This window comes from Pteropus medius, unplaced genomic scaffold (assembly GCF_902729225.1).
Source record: "Pteropus medius unplaced genomic scaffold, Ma_sr-lr_union100, whole genome shotgun sequence".
Taxonomy (NCBI): domain Eukaryota; kingdom Metazoa; phylum Chordata; class Mammalia; order Chiroptera; family Pteropodidae; genus Pteropus; species Pteropus medius.
Window position 1 is genome coordinate 292,402 of NW_024345599.1, and position 16,657 is coordinate 309,058.

The 16,657-nt window shown below is 41.2% G+C and overlaps 1 pseudogene; it reads left to right on the forward strand.

Moving 5' to 3' along the window:
• Window positions 1-8,200: 8,200 nt before the first annotated feature.
• Window positions 8,201-8,316, forward strand: LOC120611585 (uncharacterized; annotated as a pseudogene).
• Window positions 8,317-16,657: the final 8,341 nt, after the last annotated feature.

The window sequence follows — 16,657 nt, forward strand, 5'->3', positions numbered from 1 at the left end:
CAGAACAGGCCACCTGGTAGGAAGGGCAGAAATGCAGAACAGGCTGGCCACAGACCCACATGTGGCAGTTGAGAATTGAAAGAGATAGCTGTGGAGGTCACCCCAGAGAAGCAAGGGGTCCCAGCCCCATACCAGGATCCCCAGTCCAGGGTTTCAGTACAAGGAAGAAAAGACCCCAAAACGTCTGTCTGTGAAAACCAGCAGATATTGTGGCAGAGACAGAGGGTGGTTATAATTCCACTTAAAGAGCCCACACACAAATTTACTTGCTGACAGACTCACTCGCTCTGAGCTCTAGTGCTGGGGTAGCTGCTGGAAACGCTCTGGGGACATAAGGGGAGAAACTGAGTTGTCTGGCTTCAGGGTGAGGGCTGAAGGGGCAGCTTTCTCCCAAACAGAAGTGCTGGCAGAAGCCACTGTTTCTATGTTGAGCCCTCGTGCCTCCTGGCACACAGACACAGGTGGCTGCCATATCTGAGTCTCCAACAACCTGGCTAACACCGCTCGCCCTGCCCTGGTGATTTCCTGAGGCCTCCGCCCACCCAACTTGTGGGTCCACCCAAGCTGCTTCCTGTGGCTTTTCTACAAATGGCCTGTCTTAGTTCACGCTGCAGACTTTCCTAAAATCTCTCAAAAGTTCACAAAACCTAAACATGCAGCATCTGGCCTGAGTATGCCCCGTACATCTTGCTGAGCAGCCTCAAGCCCAGCACTAGTGGCAACCAGCCTCGCTTTACAGCTTGGCCTCTCGAGGCACATCCAAGCCCAGCGAGGGTGATAACTACCTGCTGATTGATTGGCAGCTCATGCCAGTTGGCCCAAGGCAGGGCACAAGCTATGAACTTGGCCTTCAGTGGGGCCCCTCCCAGGAGGCCCTGGCTTGCACACCTGGCAGCCAGATTTGGTCTGAGCCAGAGCATCATCTGGGACCACATCCAAGGATGACACACCCAAAGGGCAGACTGGACAGGCACTTGAGCCCTGAAAAAGTGAATCCTGCTCCATGAGCAACAGCTCCTACACTGTAGTCACCAGCTAGTCCTCACAACCAATCAGCCTAAGGGTCAATCCCTCCCATTGACATGCAAACAGCAACCACGGCTCAACTACAACAAGAAGGCACACACCACACATACAAAGGACATACCTGGAGTACCCAGCTCAGATGACCAGGGAGATTACACCACTGGGACCCACAGGACACCTACTACATAAGACTACTTGACTAAGACTGGGGAACTTAGTAGCCCTACTTAATACATAGAAACAAACACAGGGAGGCAGCCAAAATGGGGAGACAAAGTAACCCATCCCAAACGAAAGAACAGAATGAAGCTTCAGAAGAACTAAACAAAATAGAGACAAGCAATCTATCAGGTGCAGAGTTCAAAACACTTTTTATAAGGATTCTCAATGAACTTAGGGGAAGAGTAGATGAACTCAGTGAGAACTTTAACAAAGAGATAGATGACATAAAAGTGGGCATAGAAAACATAAAAAAGAGCCAGTCAGAAATGAAGAATACAATAACTGAAATGAAGAATATCTCTGGATGAATCAACAGTAAATTAGATGAAGCAGAGGATCGAATCAGTGATTTAAAAATTAGTTAGCAGAAAACACCCAATCAGAGCAGCAACAAGAAAAAATAATCCAAAAAATAAGGATAATTTAAGGGGCCTCTGGGACAACATCAAGCATACCAACATTCACATCATAGGGGTACCAGAGGAAGAAGAGAGAGAGCAAGGAATTAAAAACCTATTTGAAGAAATAATGACTGAAAACTTCCCTAACCTCGTGAAGGAAATAAACATACAAGCCCAAATAGCACAGAGAGTCCCAAACAAGATGAACCCAAAGAGGCCCACACCACAAAATTAAAATGTCGAAAATTAAAGACAAAGGGAGAATCTTAAAAAGCAGCAAGAGAAAGGTAGTTAGTTACCTACAAGGGAGCTCCCATAAGACTGTCAGCTGATTTCTCAACAGAAGCTTTGCAGGCCAGAAGGATTGGTGCAAAATATTAAAAGTGGTGAAGAACAAGGACCCACGACCAAGATTACCCAGCAAAGTTATCATTTAGAATAGAAGTACAGATAAAGAGTTTCCTAGTCAAAAAAAAAGCTAAAAGAGTTCATCACCACCAAGCCAGTATTACAGGAAATATTGGAGGAACTTCTTTAAGAAGAAAAAAAAAAGTATCAAAAATATGAATGATGAAACGGCAATAACCACATATTTATCAACAAATACTTCAAATGGAAAAGAATTAAATACTCCAATCAAAAGATAAGGTGGCTGAATGGATAAGAAAACAAGACCTTTGCATATGCTGCCCACAAGAGCACTTCAGATTAAAAGACACACACAGATTGAAAGTAAAGGGATTAAAAAAGGTTTTTCATGAAAATGGAACTGAAAAAAAAAATCTGGGGTAGCAATACTTATACCAGATAAAATAGACTTTAAAAAAAAGGCTATAACAAGAGACAGAGAATGACCCAGTAATCCCACTTCTGGATATTTATCCAAAGAAACCCAAAATCCTACTTTGAAGGGACATGTGCATCCATATGTTTATTGTGGCATTATTTGCAGTAGCCAAAATATGGAGGCAAACTGGGTGTCCACAAATGGAGGAATGGATAAAGAAGAGGTGGTACATATATACAATGGAATATTACTCAGTCATAAAAAGAATGAAATCTTGCCATCTGTAACAACATGGATGGACACAGAAAGTATTATGCTGAGTAGAAGAAGTCAGACTGAGAAAGACAAATGCCATATGATTTCACTTACATGTGAAAGCTAAAGAGCAAAATAAACTAACAAATGAAATAGAAACAAATTCATAGATACAGAGAATATTTTGAGGGTTGCCAGATGGGAGGATGGTTGTGGGATGGGGGTGGGTGAAAAAGGGGAAGGATTAAGAAATACAAATTGGCAGTTTCAAAATAGTCATGGCGATATAAGGTATAGCATAAAGAATATAGTCAATAATATTGTAATAATTATGTGTGGTGTCAGATGGGTACTAGATTTATCAGGGTGATAACTTTGTAAGATATAAATGTCTAATCACTATGTTGTACACCTGAAACTAATATAATATTGTATGCCAACTATAATTGAAAAAAAATTAATATTTTTTTAATTGAAAAAAAACCAACAACTGTGTACAGAAAGCTTACAAGTTTCATCTTAGCTAGCCGTCCCTGATATGACAAATTCTTGGACACCTGGAAGCACCATATTCTTGGTATTCAAACTATAATCAGAGATTGAGTTGCATCAGAATCATCTGAGAGCTTGCTAGGAATTCAGAATATAGTTCTCACTCCAGACCTATTGGATTAGAGTCTTCATTTCAAACAGATTTCCCAGATGATCTGTATATACATTTAAGTTTGAGAAGCACTGGTCTATAGAACATTGAATCATCTGAAACAAAACAGTTAAGCTCTTACAGCCATGGAGTTTAGGGTGTTAATGCTAAAAGCACTCCGTAATAATAAATACTATTTATATACAATAAAAATATTTACATTCATTTTGTCATTGAATCAAAAAACTCAACAACTTAGCCAATTAAAATCAACTTGAGACTGAAACTTAAAAGCTCACCATCTGAAATAGGAAGCACCCTTGTAAACACTACAGGCTTGGGAGTTAAACAAAGCCTGGATTTGAGTCCTGCTTATTCCACTCACTGGTTGAGTGATCCTGAAAGAACAACTTAATATTTCTAAATATCCATTTCTTCTCCTATAAAATGGTGATAATAATAGTACTTTATTTTTAGAGTGGTGGTGAGAATTAAATAAGAAAACCTACATAAAGTGTCTGGCATGTGGTAGTTGCTCATTAATTAAAGTTCTTTCCCTCCCTGCTACATTCCTTCTGAAAAGAAATTAATATGGAATAAAACTAACAGCCCAACCATGCCTTGGAAAGCCTTTGAAAATTTAAGAACAAAAAGAAAAATTAGCACTATTTTGTACATGATGTGGTAAATTTAATATCATTTTTGTGTGCTACAATGAATTGGTCTCATGGAACTAGGGTTGAAAGAAAAACCATTACATTCTTTTCAAATGAATTGCTGAGATTTCCTTTCAGTTTTTGGACTCTCTAACTTACTATTAGAGATGCATATTATATTTGTCCATGCTCTCTGGGAAGCATGTTTTGGCCTGGTATCTTTACCTGTCAAAATAGAGATACAAGCACAGACAAAAAAAAGGGAGTAAATACTGAGTAGTCAGTCAGTGGGCAACCTAGCTTCCAGATAGCCTTTCCCAATCTAGGACCACCACCATTGAAACTTCTCTTTACATTTGTTTCCTCATCTGATTGTTCTCTGACACACCCAGCCCCACTTCCCACACAGTTCTATAAATACCAGTAGCAACTTTGTCGGGGTTTTGTTGTTGCTGCTGTTGCTGTGAGGAAACAACTACAATGACAGCACCAGCTTCCCCTCCCTTTAAGTATGGGTTGGACTTGATGACTCACTTCCAACTGAAAGAATATAGCACGAGCAGTGATATACGATTAGATCACAAAAGGCCTCACAACTTGCTGGCTTATCTCTCTCAGATCATTCCCTCTGGAGGAAGCCAGTAGCTGTGACATGAGGACACTTAACCAGCCCTGCGAAGAGATCTACATGGTAAAGAACTGAGGCATCTTACAAATAGCTCTATGAGCCATTTTGAAAGTGGTTCCTTTAACTCCAGTCAAACCTTCAAATGACCACAATCCCAGCGGACATCTTAACTGCAACCTCATAAGAGACCCGGAGCCAGAATCACCCAACTTAGCCATTCCCAAATTCCTGACCCTTAGAAATATGTGAGATAATAAATGTTTGTTGTTTTTAGCTGCTAAATTTGGGTAAGAGATAGCTAATAAGGAACTTTTCAAATAGTTTGCTTCACTCACAAAACAGACATATATACTACTAGAAGCAATATATGAAGCTGTCATTCTATGTCCCATGGTATTGTTTAACAAATCTTCACATATCTGCTCTTTTTCATGTATTACTCCATCAACTTTCGTGGAGGCTATAGTATTTATTTAGGGGTGAAACTGTATGAGCAAAATGAACACACCTGAAAGTATAAGAAACCAACCAAGGGGAGCTGAAATATATGCTCAAAAAGAACCAAGAGATGAGAAATCAGGGTGGCTGGAGAAGTAAAAAGTTGTTTCAAATAGGAGGTAAAACATTTTCAGTATATTCTGCAGAGAATAAAATTGTTTTTCTAACTAACAAAATCATAAACTAATATCAATTGAGAAATACTAATTTGGAAACAAATGGAAGAGCCAACATTATATGTAGCAAATTTTCCTATCTAGCTCACATAAACTTCTGTAAATTTGAAGATACTGTTGTAACAATTGGTGGACTATTTGTCCTTGATCTAGTCAGCAGTGAGAGCTTCTAGAACAGAAGGAAAATATGTCATTGCAATCCATAAACAATAAAGCCAACTTTTAATTGAAAATAAATATGTACTGAGCACCTACTGTGTGCCAGGCAAGGGACTCTGCTTGGAAAAAGGTAGCTTACCTTAACTACCCCTTATTTTGTAACTCCAGCCCATCTACAGACCCCTCCTCTTCAGGGTAGGAACCCCAGGCCCATCCCCTCCTCTTCTCCCTCCTTGATACCTTTCTTCCACAAAATAAATAAGAATATGAACAAGGAATCTGGAAAGAGAATTGGAAAAGGTGGGGCAAATTCATGCCATTGCCGCAAATGGGAGACTGCATAATAATAAACATCATATATATACCATGAATTTAAACTAAAGATATATATATATATATATATATCTATATATATATCTTTTTATATATATATAAAGATATATATATAGATATATATATAGATATATATAGATATATATATATCTATATATCTTCATTTCCTCCACTCTTCTCTAATTTCCAGCAACCTATTTTTTTGTTTTGTTTTGTTTTGTTTTGTTTTGTTTTACTAAAGATAAGGCTGATTCTCTCCCTCCTGGAGACCGTTTCTTCTTCTCTAAAATAAGAGTAGCAATGCTCCCTCAAGGGGTTAATCTGAAGATGTGACAATGTCATGTGAATGAGGGCCAACCCCTGTGAAAATTGAACCCTAGCATGTTAAAGGAGCGTGGGAAATGTGGAGGCTCTTGAGGGAACAGAAAATAGTACAGTTCTCCAAAAGCACAGAGGGCTTGGGAAAGAGGAATGGAAAATGTCGTCTGGATCCATGGGATGGAGAGCCAGCCAAGGACTCTACAAATGATGTTATAAAATCCAACCTGACTAATATACTATTGGCTGGAGCAGGCGTAAGGATACTTCTGCATAAGTATGTCAAAAATAATGTTATTTCAAGTCATAATGACATACAAATGTTATCTTTTGTCTCCTTCCACTTATTTCATGGTCGTATTTCTTGTGTTTAATATACATTCTGTCTTATTTTCTAGAATTCTAACTCCTAAATTTAATGCTATGTAAAGCTGTGTACATATATAATTTGCATTTTACGCACAACTTTCTGACAGCAATGTTGTTTCAAGACCTTGGGGGATAGAGAGAGATGACAGCCAAGGTAAGCAGTATATCCTTCTGTTGATAGGTAATAGGATGCCTCTGAGAGTGTCTGGGTGATGAGATCACAGCCAGCTCAAGGGAAACTGATACAGGCAGCTGTGAGCTGTTAGATAAATTATTCTGACACCTGTTAAAATGGTAAGGAAGACTTTATTCAAGACTATTGCAGTAGGGGAGAGAAATTGAACTCATCTCTAAATACAGCAAAGACAACTGAGAATTTAAAACCGGTGAGTAAAGCAAGGGGGTTAGTGGATGGAAAATTACTAAACTAAGAGGAAACAACAGTGGATGGGGGAATTCTTGCTAAAGGCAGGCCAAGGACTTAGACATCAAGGAACACGTTCAGATATCGAGAGTGATCAAATATCAAGGGTGGGGAGGATTCTTGCTAATCTGACTTAGCAGGATTCTTATTAAAGACAGTCCAAGGGCAACAGGCCAAGGTCATGGCCTATAATGAGAAGGGGGCTCAGAGGAGCCTGACAAAAGTTTTATCAAGGAGAGTGTCTTTGCCAGGGCACAGTGGCCTGAAGAGAGGATGACAGAGGTGAGGGGAAGTCTGAAAAGCCTTTACAGAGGTGGAGTACTGGGGGTATGGGTAGGGGTTGCTCTTTCTGACTCGCCTTTCCTACATGTAGACAGGTCCTCTGATGAAGGAAGGGAGGAAAACAGATCATCTGAGAGAACATCCTCTTAATGACCTCAGATGTCCAGTCATATGTCATTGATCAGTGTGGTAATCCACATCCTAATCCCCAGAACCTGTGAATGTTAGCTTATCTGGGAAACGGATCTCTGCGAATGTAATTAAATTAAGGATTTTGAGATGGGGAAATTATCCTGGATTATCTGGGATACCATTACAAATGAATTCATAAGACAAGGCAGAGAGGGATTTGACATACAGAAGAGGAAGGGGCAATGTGACCATGGAGACAGAGATTGGAGTAATGCAGGCACAAGCCAAAGAATGCTGACAGCCACCAAAATCTGAGGAGAGACAAGGAATAGATTCCCCCTTAGATCCTCCAGAGGGTCTAAGCCCTGCCAATACCTTGATTTCGTCTCAGTGAAACTGATGTTGAATGTCTGGCCTCCAGAACTCTGTGAATATAAATTTCTGTTCTAAGCCACCAAGTTGGTAGCAATTTGTTACAGCAGCCTCAGGAAATTAATATGTCAGAAGAGCAATAGAAGTTGGTTGAACCTCAGGGCTATCACCAACATTGTCTTCCTGCCTGTCACACACCAGCCACTCAGTATTTGGTAATGAATGAATGGAGGTGACTGACTACTGGGCTCTGTTTCTGGGTGAGTACCCACACCATACTTTCAGGAAGAGAGTCTGTCTCAGTGGGCTCTGAGAGTTCCTTGTCTTGCCCCTGCCCTTGTGGCTCCTCCTCTTTTTTTCTGCAAAGTCATGCCTGCTCTTCCCTCCTGGTCTCTTTCTTACCTCTCTAAATTCAGGTCTAAATTCAAAGGTTAAATGGTTCCACAGTGTAGCAGTTAGCACATCTGCTTTACACGCAGAAGGTCCTGGGTTCACACCCCAGTGGAGCCACAGTTCATGGTCTACGGCCATGCCACCCTGAACAAGCCCAAAGTCTGATCTCGGAAGCTAAGCAGGGTTAGGCCTGGTTAGTACTTGGATGGGAGACCACCTAGGAAGACCAGGTGCTGTAGGCATAAATAATAATAAATAATAAAAATAAATAAATTCAAAGGTTTATAAGATATAAGAACTGCATCTGCACTGGTACCTGGCAATTCTGGGGATACCAGAATTGATATAATGTTGATTGCTCCCTGGCAAATGGATCTACTACAAGTCAATGAATGTTATTAGCTGAGTGTGGAATTTACTTAATGTGTGACGGTTTGCCACATGTATCAAACTGCAACAACATCATGCAACACTACCATCACTATCTCCATGTAACAGATGAGGAACCAGTTTCAGATATATTTTCACATCCAAAGTCATAGAGCAAATAAAAGACTGAAACAGGAGGCTGACCGACATCTGTCTGACTGCTAAGTACTAATTACTTCCTTCTAAAATGGAATCCATTATAACAGATTGCAAAAACCATGGTTCCACTCCCCAGGGCCTCCACTGGCACCTGTGCAACCTAGAATGGCCCCTGAAATCTAAATTTCAGAACCAAATAATACCCAAATGTTAAGCCCCAAACGATAAAGAAGCAGCTAGAGTTCTGTCCTCAACTCCACCTCCAACTCCCACATACATGTGTGTGAACTTTCACACTAGCATATTCCTTGCCTGTGCAGCACACATAATCTACTCCTTGTCCTCCTCATTCTCCATGGCTCTCTCTGTCCTTCATGTCCCTCAGGCAAACCTTCTTTCTGAGACCAGCCTTTTGGTCAGGGTTGAGCCAAACCCCGTACGTTCTTAGAATGTATCCATTCTCCCATCCCTGGGTCTCACGAGCTTTATACAGGTCTCCTATATTCAGAACTGGACAGGATGGGGGTGTGTGCCCAGGGAAAAGATGGGGAACAAGAAAAGAGGGGGGCATAGCATGACAAAGCTGATAGTCTGACACCCAGGGGTCACTTCTTTGCTGAATTTACCAAGTCTTCAACATAGTGGAAGTCAGAAAGCTGATTTGTAGCATGGATTTGTCTTCCTTCAAGGGATAACTCATATGCCAATACTCAGAAACCTACTGGAACTGAGCAGATTCGAAAGACTGTGGAGAAAGACTTGCACAAGTCCACTTGTGTGTGGTCTGTGGAACCTCCTTGGAAGGTACTCATGATTCATATATTTGGTGAGAGCCTAGAAAGCAGTTGGTGGACAGACACCCCTGAAGTAACTGGTGAAATGGACTCAATGGAATTCTGTCTACTGAGCAGAGGCTCAAGAGTCTCCAGGAAATAATTCAAGCTGTGGCCACTGCTTAAGACGAGGTACATCTGGAGAACTTGTGGGGAGGCCTGGCATAAGACTATTTAAGGTCATAATGGGTATGGAAGGGTCTTCTACAAAAGAAAATTCATCTGGGGGAGAAAGAGCCAAGCACAATGAACTCAGCCGAAGAACAAAGCTTTGCCATTAGGGGAGTATAGCTATTATAATGACAGCACTGGGACTAGGACTCTTCTTGGTGCCTGTTCCAATATCTCATGATTTAGCATAGGAAAATGGTTCAAAAATAATTGCTGAATAAATTATGGCGATTCTCAGAAGTTGTTTCTCAGTGCCCATCTCTTCTTTCAGAAGCCGAACATTCTCTTTTTTCAGAGGGCTGTTATCTGGTGGGTGGTGTGTTCTATTCATGTGTCTGTGCCGATCACTGCTGGGGGACAGTGGCCTCCACACACAGGCTCCAGGCACAACCTAAACTGGTCACTTCCAGATTGGAGTCCTGCATGGCGCTAACCTGGTGCCCCCTGGGACATGCCTGCTTTGCATTCACAAGACTGAATTTCCACCAGTGTGGGAGCGGGTTGTGCAATGGCCCTTGTGACTCTCCCAGCTTGGTATCAGGCATAGCGAGTGGAATTTCATTTAATCAGTGGTTACCTCTTTTGTAATAGTCCTCCAGGCCCATTTTGGAGAGATCCTCCTTTTTGCTGACAGCTTAGGAATTCTCTGATGGAAAAGGATCTTGATTTGGAAAAGAATTTGCAATGCATTTTCATATCAATTTGCTGGTGGGGGAGATACAGAAGATGTGCCATGCTTACAGATAGGATGGTGTCTGGTTTAGAGGCCTCCTTTGTAGTTGGATGAATACGGCAATAAATGAATGGGTGAATGAAGAAATCCACGCAGAAGCCCGTGGTTCTGAGCATCAGAATCACCTGCAGGGCTTGTTAAAACAGATTGTTGCACCCCATCCCCAGAATTTCTGATTCAGTCAGTCTGGCATGGAGCTTGAGACTTTGCATCTCTAACAGGTGAATGAGAGAATCATGAGCTTGGAACCAACTACTCTGGGGAGTTTGCACGCAGGCTCTGTCTTTTAGCAATTATGTGAACTTCTAAAATGTTTGGGACTTGTTGAGGCTCAGCTTCGTTTTCAGTTAAGTTAGAATTATGACTCTTATCTCACAATAGTGTTGAGAACATTAAATGAGAAACCCTCCGGGAAGCATTTGACACAGTGTCAGACACACAGTGGGCATTTAGAAAATGTTAGTTCCCTTCACTTCCTACGCTCTGCTCCACTGTCCTCATTTTGATGTTTTCTAAGAAGAACACTCTAAGGTAAAATGTTCTCTGAGATGGTATCAAGGGTATAAGACCCACTCTGGTCTTAGCCATAATAGTCCAAGATGCATAAAGCAAGTGGATTTTGCAGGAGAATAATCTTTTTGGTATCATGATTAATCACTGCTTCTAGGTCCTGCCTTATTTTCTCCACTCAATCTGTACTTCTCCACATGAAGTAATTTATCAGGCAATAGTAATAATAGCTGACATTTATGGAGCACATCCTATGTGCCAAACACTGGGATTGATTTGTAGGCATTTTTTTTTTCATTTAATCACCACCACAACCCCTGTCTTACACCACTCATAAAAGTGAACTTGAAATGTATGAAATACTTAAATTTAATACCTGACACTGTAAAATTCCTAGAAGAAAACATAGGGGGAATGTTTCTTGACATTAGTCTCAGCAGCAATTTCCTGGAAATGATAGCAAAAGCATGAGCAACAAAAGCAAAAACAAATAAATGCGACTACATCAAACTGAAAAGCTTCCGTACAGCAAAAGAAACCATCAACAAAATGAAATGGCAATCTACGAAATGGGAGAAAATATTTGCAAATCATATATCTGATAAGGGGTTAATATTCAAAATACATAAAGAACTCATATCTCACTAGCAAAACATAAACTAACAACCCAATTAAAAATGGGTAGAGGAACTGAATAGACAGTTCTCCAAAGAGGTCATACAAATGCCTAACAGGTTCATGAAAAGATGTTCAACATCATTATAGCATCAATGAAATGGAAATCAAAACCACAATTAGATATCACCTAACACCAGTTAGAATAGCTATTATCAAAAAGACAAGAGACAACAACTGCTCGCAAGAGTGTGGAAAAAAGGAAACCCTAATTCACACTTGCTGGGAATGCAAACTGCTACAGTCATTATGGAAAACTATAAATTTTCCTCAAAAAATTAAAAATAGAACAACCATATGATTCAGCAATCCAACTTCTGGGTATGTATCCAAAGAAATTTAAATCAAGATCTCATGGAGATTTCTTCACAACCATGTTCTCACCAGAAAAATGGAGATTGTGTTCACAAAGATGGTGGACTAAGTAAATGCAGGGTTCGCCTCTTCTCAGGACCAAATTAAAATAACAACTAAATTATAAAACAATCAATGTGGGGAATCACCTGAAATCCTGCTGATCATAACACATATGTCTGTTGATATAAAGAAGCCACACTGAAGCCAGTAAGAGGGGCAAAGACGTGAATCGGGCTAGGCCCACACTCGCAGGTGGTGGGGGGAACACCAGGAGGGAGAGCACGGCTGCAGAGGCCCCTCTGAAGTAGAAAGAGGACCTGGCCCTATACAGGGGCTCCCAAGCCCAGGGTCCCAGCCCAGGGAAGAGGAGTTTCCAAAAATATCTGACAGATAAAATCAGCGGGGATTCTGGCCATCCAGATGAGATGGAAGGAGACTGAAATCCCAGATGCTTCTTTAAAGGGCCTACGCATAGACTTTCTTGCCTGTGGGCACACACCCTGGACGTTGCCAGAGGGACGAAGGCTCAAGCAAGATTCATACAGAGAAAGATTGCATTACGTGGCACCAAAGTGAGGGCTTTAGTTGGGCCCCATCCAGAGCAGTCTACAGATGTGTGCAGCTTGCCAGTGCTGAACCCTCCCCCACTCCCTGCACCACCAATTCTGAAGCTACATTGGCCCAGGGAGATCAGTCCACCCTACCCAACCCGCAAATTACCCGAGGCTTTTGTCACTGGGAGGCTGCCCCTTTTCAGGCCGAAAATTCAGTGAAGGCATCAGACCTCAGCCAGTGCTGTGTGTGCATTTCGGGGAAAACAGTTTCAGGAGGATCACTGCTGCCAACATGAGCTTGGGCAGATCACACGTATCTGTGGGCCTGTCCCCAAAAGCAGCTGGTCTTGCTGTGATTTCTGACTTTTGCAGGAACCCACGGACAAAGAACTTGCAGCTAAACTGAGGCTGTATTGGCCTGACAGCCCATGTCTCTCTGAGACCACACCCCACCCAACTCACAAATTGTCTGCAGCTGCCCATTGACAGGCAGCCACCACCACCCTGCCCCCTTTCCAGGGCCACATATTCCAGGTAGACAACAGACTTTGGCTAGCGCAGTGTGCAAATTGCAGGGAAAACAGTGGCAGGCAGATCACTACTACCAGCATGAGATACAATATCACTTGGGTGGATTGCAGGGTTCTGTGGGCCCATCCCAGATGGCAGTGGATCTTGCAGTGGACTGTGATTTTTGTGGAAGCCTGCAGACCCAGAACTGGCAGCAAATCTAGTGCTGTATAGGCCTGATGCCCCGTGTCTCACTGAGACGCTGCCCCATCCAACCCACAAATTACCTGTGGCAAGCTTGTTCCCAGGCAACCCAGTCCCATCCTGTGCTTTTCCTGGGACACAAATTTGACAGTAAACAACAGCACTCAGTTTGTATAGCCCATGCAAAGCCCATGCATCCTGGGAGAGACTTTCAGTGTCAGGCCACGAACACCTGCCCATAAGCTTCAGTAATTCTTGAATAGCTCTCGAGTGTTTACAGGCCTGAAGTGGGCACAGGCTGGCCTTGCTGCCATTGGAGACTTGTAAGGGAAGCCAGAGAGAGAGAGAGTGCCGGCATGTAAACTGACACTGCAGTGACAAGGGGAAATCTGCTCAATATATCCAGGTGATTCTCTGGGTCACGGCACCACCTAATGCACATATCACCCAGAGGCTTTTCCATTTGCGGAGTCTTATGGGCAACCGACAGGCAGCCTCAGGTCTTGAGAAGCACTGATCCTTCTGCTAAACTGCCCCAGGCCCGGTACTGGGGTTAACCCAGCCATGGCTTACAGTGTTGTCTCCTCCACTTATCTACAGATCCAGCATAGGCAACAACCATCTGCAAGTCACTTTGTAGTTCCCACCAAGTAGCCCCAAGCAATCAAAGGCAGCAGCTGATCTTAGCCTACCGGGGAGCCCCTTTTCAAGGGGCTACAAAACCAACACATTTAGAGGCTGGCACCAGACCACAACAGAGTAACTTCTGACTAGCCCCATTAGCGGTATACACAAAGGGTGGTTGCAACAAGTATACAAGCCTGCTAGGGCAAATTCCACTCAGTAGGGTCAGCTCCCACGCAGCAATTCTAACCCTGTGGGTGCAGCCAATTCCCACAGTTAGTCACCCTGAGCGTTAATCCCATCCACTGATGTGCTAACACCAATAAAGGCTTAGCTACAACAGAAGATCACACACAACTCATACAAAGATCACATTCAGAGCGCCAGCACAGGTAATTAGGGAGAGTGTGCCATTGGGCCACACAAGACACCTTCCACATAAGGCCATCTGGCCAAGGCTGAGAGATGAAACAAATCTTTCTGACACACAGAAACGAATACAGAGAGGCTAATAAAATGAGAAAGCAAAGAAACGTGCCACGAATGAAACAACAAGAGAAAACTCCAGAAAATAATCAAAATGAAATAGGGACAAGCAACCTACCAGAGACAGAGTTCAAAAGAATGGTTATAAGGATGCTCAATGAACTTAGGGGGAAAATTCATGAGTGCAATGAGAACCTCAACAGAGAGATAGTAAGCATAAAAAAGGACATAGAAACCATAAAAGAGAACCAGTCAGAAATGAAGAATACAATAACTGAAATGAAGAACACACTAGAAGGATTCAACGGTAGATTGGATGAAGCAGAAGATCAAATCAGTGAGCTGGAAAACAAGGTAGCAGAAAATATTCAATCAAAACAGCAAAAAGAAAAAAAAGAATTTTTTAAAAATGATGATAGCTTAAGAGACCTCTGGGACAGCATGAAGCATAACAATATTCACATCATAGGAATACCATAAGGAAAAGAAAGGAAGCGAGGGACTGAGAATCTATTTGAAGAAATAATGACAGAAAACTTCCTTACCTAACCCGGAAAAGGAATTAGACATATAAGTCCAGGAAGCACAAAAAGTACCAAAAAAGAGGAATTCAAACAAACCTACACCATGACACAACATAATTATAATACCAAAGATGAAAGACAAGGAAAGAATCTTAAAAGCAACAAGAGAAAAGCAGCTGGTTAGTTATAAGGGTACATCCATAAGAATGTCTGCTGATTTTTCAGCAGAAATTTTGCAAGCCAGAAGGGACTGGCAAGAAATATTCAAAGTTATGAAAAACAAGAATCTACAACCATGAATACTCTACACAGCAAGGTTCTCAATTAAAATGGAAAGTGAGATAAAGAGCTTCCCAGACAGGAAAACAAGCCAGTATTACAAGAAATATCAAAGGGACTTCTGTTAAAAAAAAAAAAAAAAGAGAAGAGGGGGAATACAGATGAACAAAATGGCAGTAACTATGTAACTATCAGTAATCACTTTAAATGTAAATAGATTAAATGCTCCAATCAAAAGACATAGGGTAGCTGAATGGATAAGAAAACAAGACCCATGCATATGCTGTCTACAAGAGACCCGCTTCAGATCGAATGACAGAGACTGAAAGTAAAGGAAATGGAAATGAAAATGAAAAATAAAAGCTGGGGTAGCAATACTTATATCAGACAAAATAGACTTTAAAACAAAGGCTACAATAAGAGACAAGGAAGGGCAGCACATAATGATAAAGGGATCAATAAATCAAGAGGACATAACCTTAGTAAACATATAGGCACCCAACAAAGGAGCACCTACATATATAAAGCAATTGCTGACCAACATAAAATGAGAAATCAACAGTAATACACTCATAGTAGGAGACTTTAACACCCCATTGATACCAATAGACATCTTGCAGACAGAAAATCAATAAGGAAACAGTGAGATTAAATGATACACTACACCAGATGGATTTAATAGATATTTTCAGATCATTTCCCTCCAAAGCTTAAAAATATACATTCTTCTCAAGTGCACATGGAACACTTTCCAGAATAGACCACATGTTAGGACACAAAACAAGTATCAATAGGTTTAAGAAGACTGAAATTATATCAACTGTCATCTCTGATCATAGTGGTATGAAATTAGAAATTAACTACAAGAAAAAAAACTGGAAAATACACAAACACATGGAGACTAAATAATATGCTACTAAACAATAAATAGGTTATTAATGAGATCAAGGAAGAAATCAAAAGATACCTAGAGATAAATGAAAATGAAAATACAACTACTCAGATCTACGGGAAACAGCGAAGGTCGTCCTAAGAAGGAAATTCATAGCAATACAGGTCTATCTCAGGAAACAAGAAAAATCTCAAAAAACCATCTAACCATACACGTAAAAGAACTAGAAAAAGAACAGCAAACATAGCCCAAAGTGAATAGAAGGAAGGAAACAATAAAGATCAGAGTGGAAAGAAATGAAATAGAGTCTAGAAAAACAATACAAAAGATTAATGAAACCAAGAGCTGGTTCTTTGAAAGGATAAACAAAATTGACAGACCCTTAACCAGACTCAACAAGGAAAAGAGAAAGAGGACTCAAATAAATAAAATCAGAAATGAAAGAGGAGAAATGACCACGGACTCCATAGAAATACAATGGATCATAAGAAAATACTACAAGCAATTATATACCAACAAATCTGACAATCTGGAAGAAATGGATACATTCCTAGAAAATTACAATCTCCGAAGACTGAGTCAAGAAGAAACAGAAAATCTGAACTGACCAATCACCACCAATGAAATAGAATCAGTAATCAAAAGCCTCCCAAAAAACAAAAGTCGTGGACCAGATGGTTTCATAGGCGAATTTTATCAAACG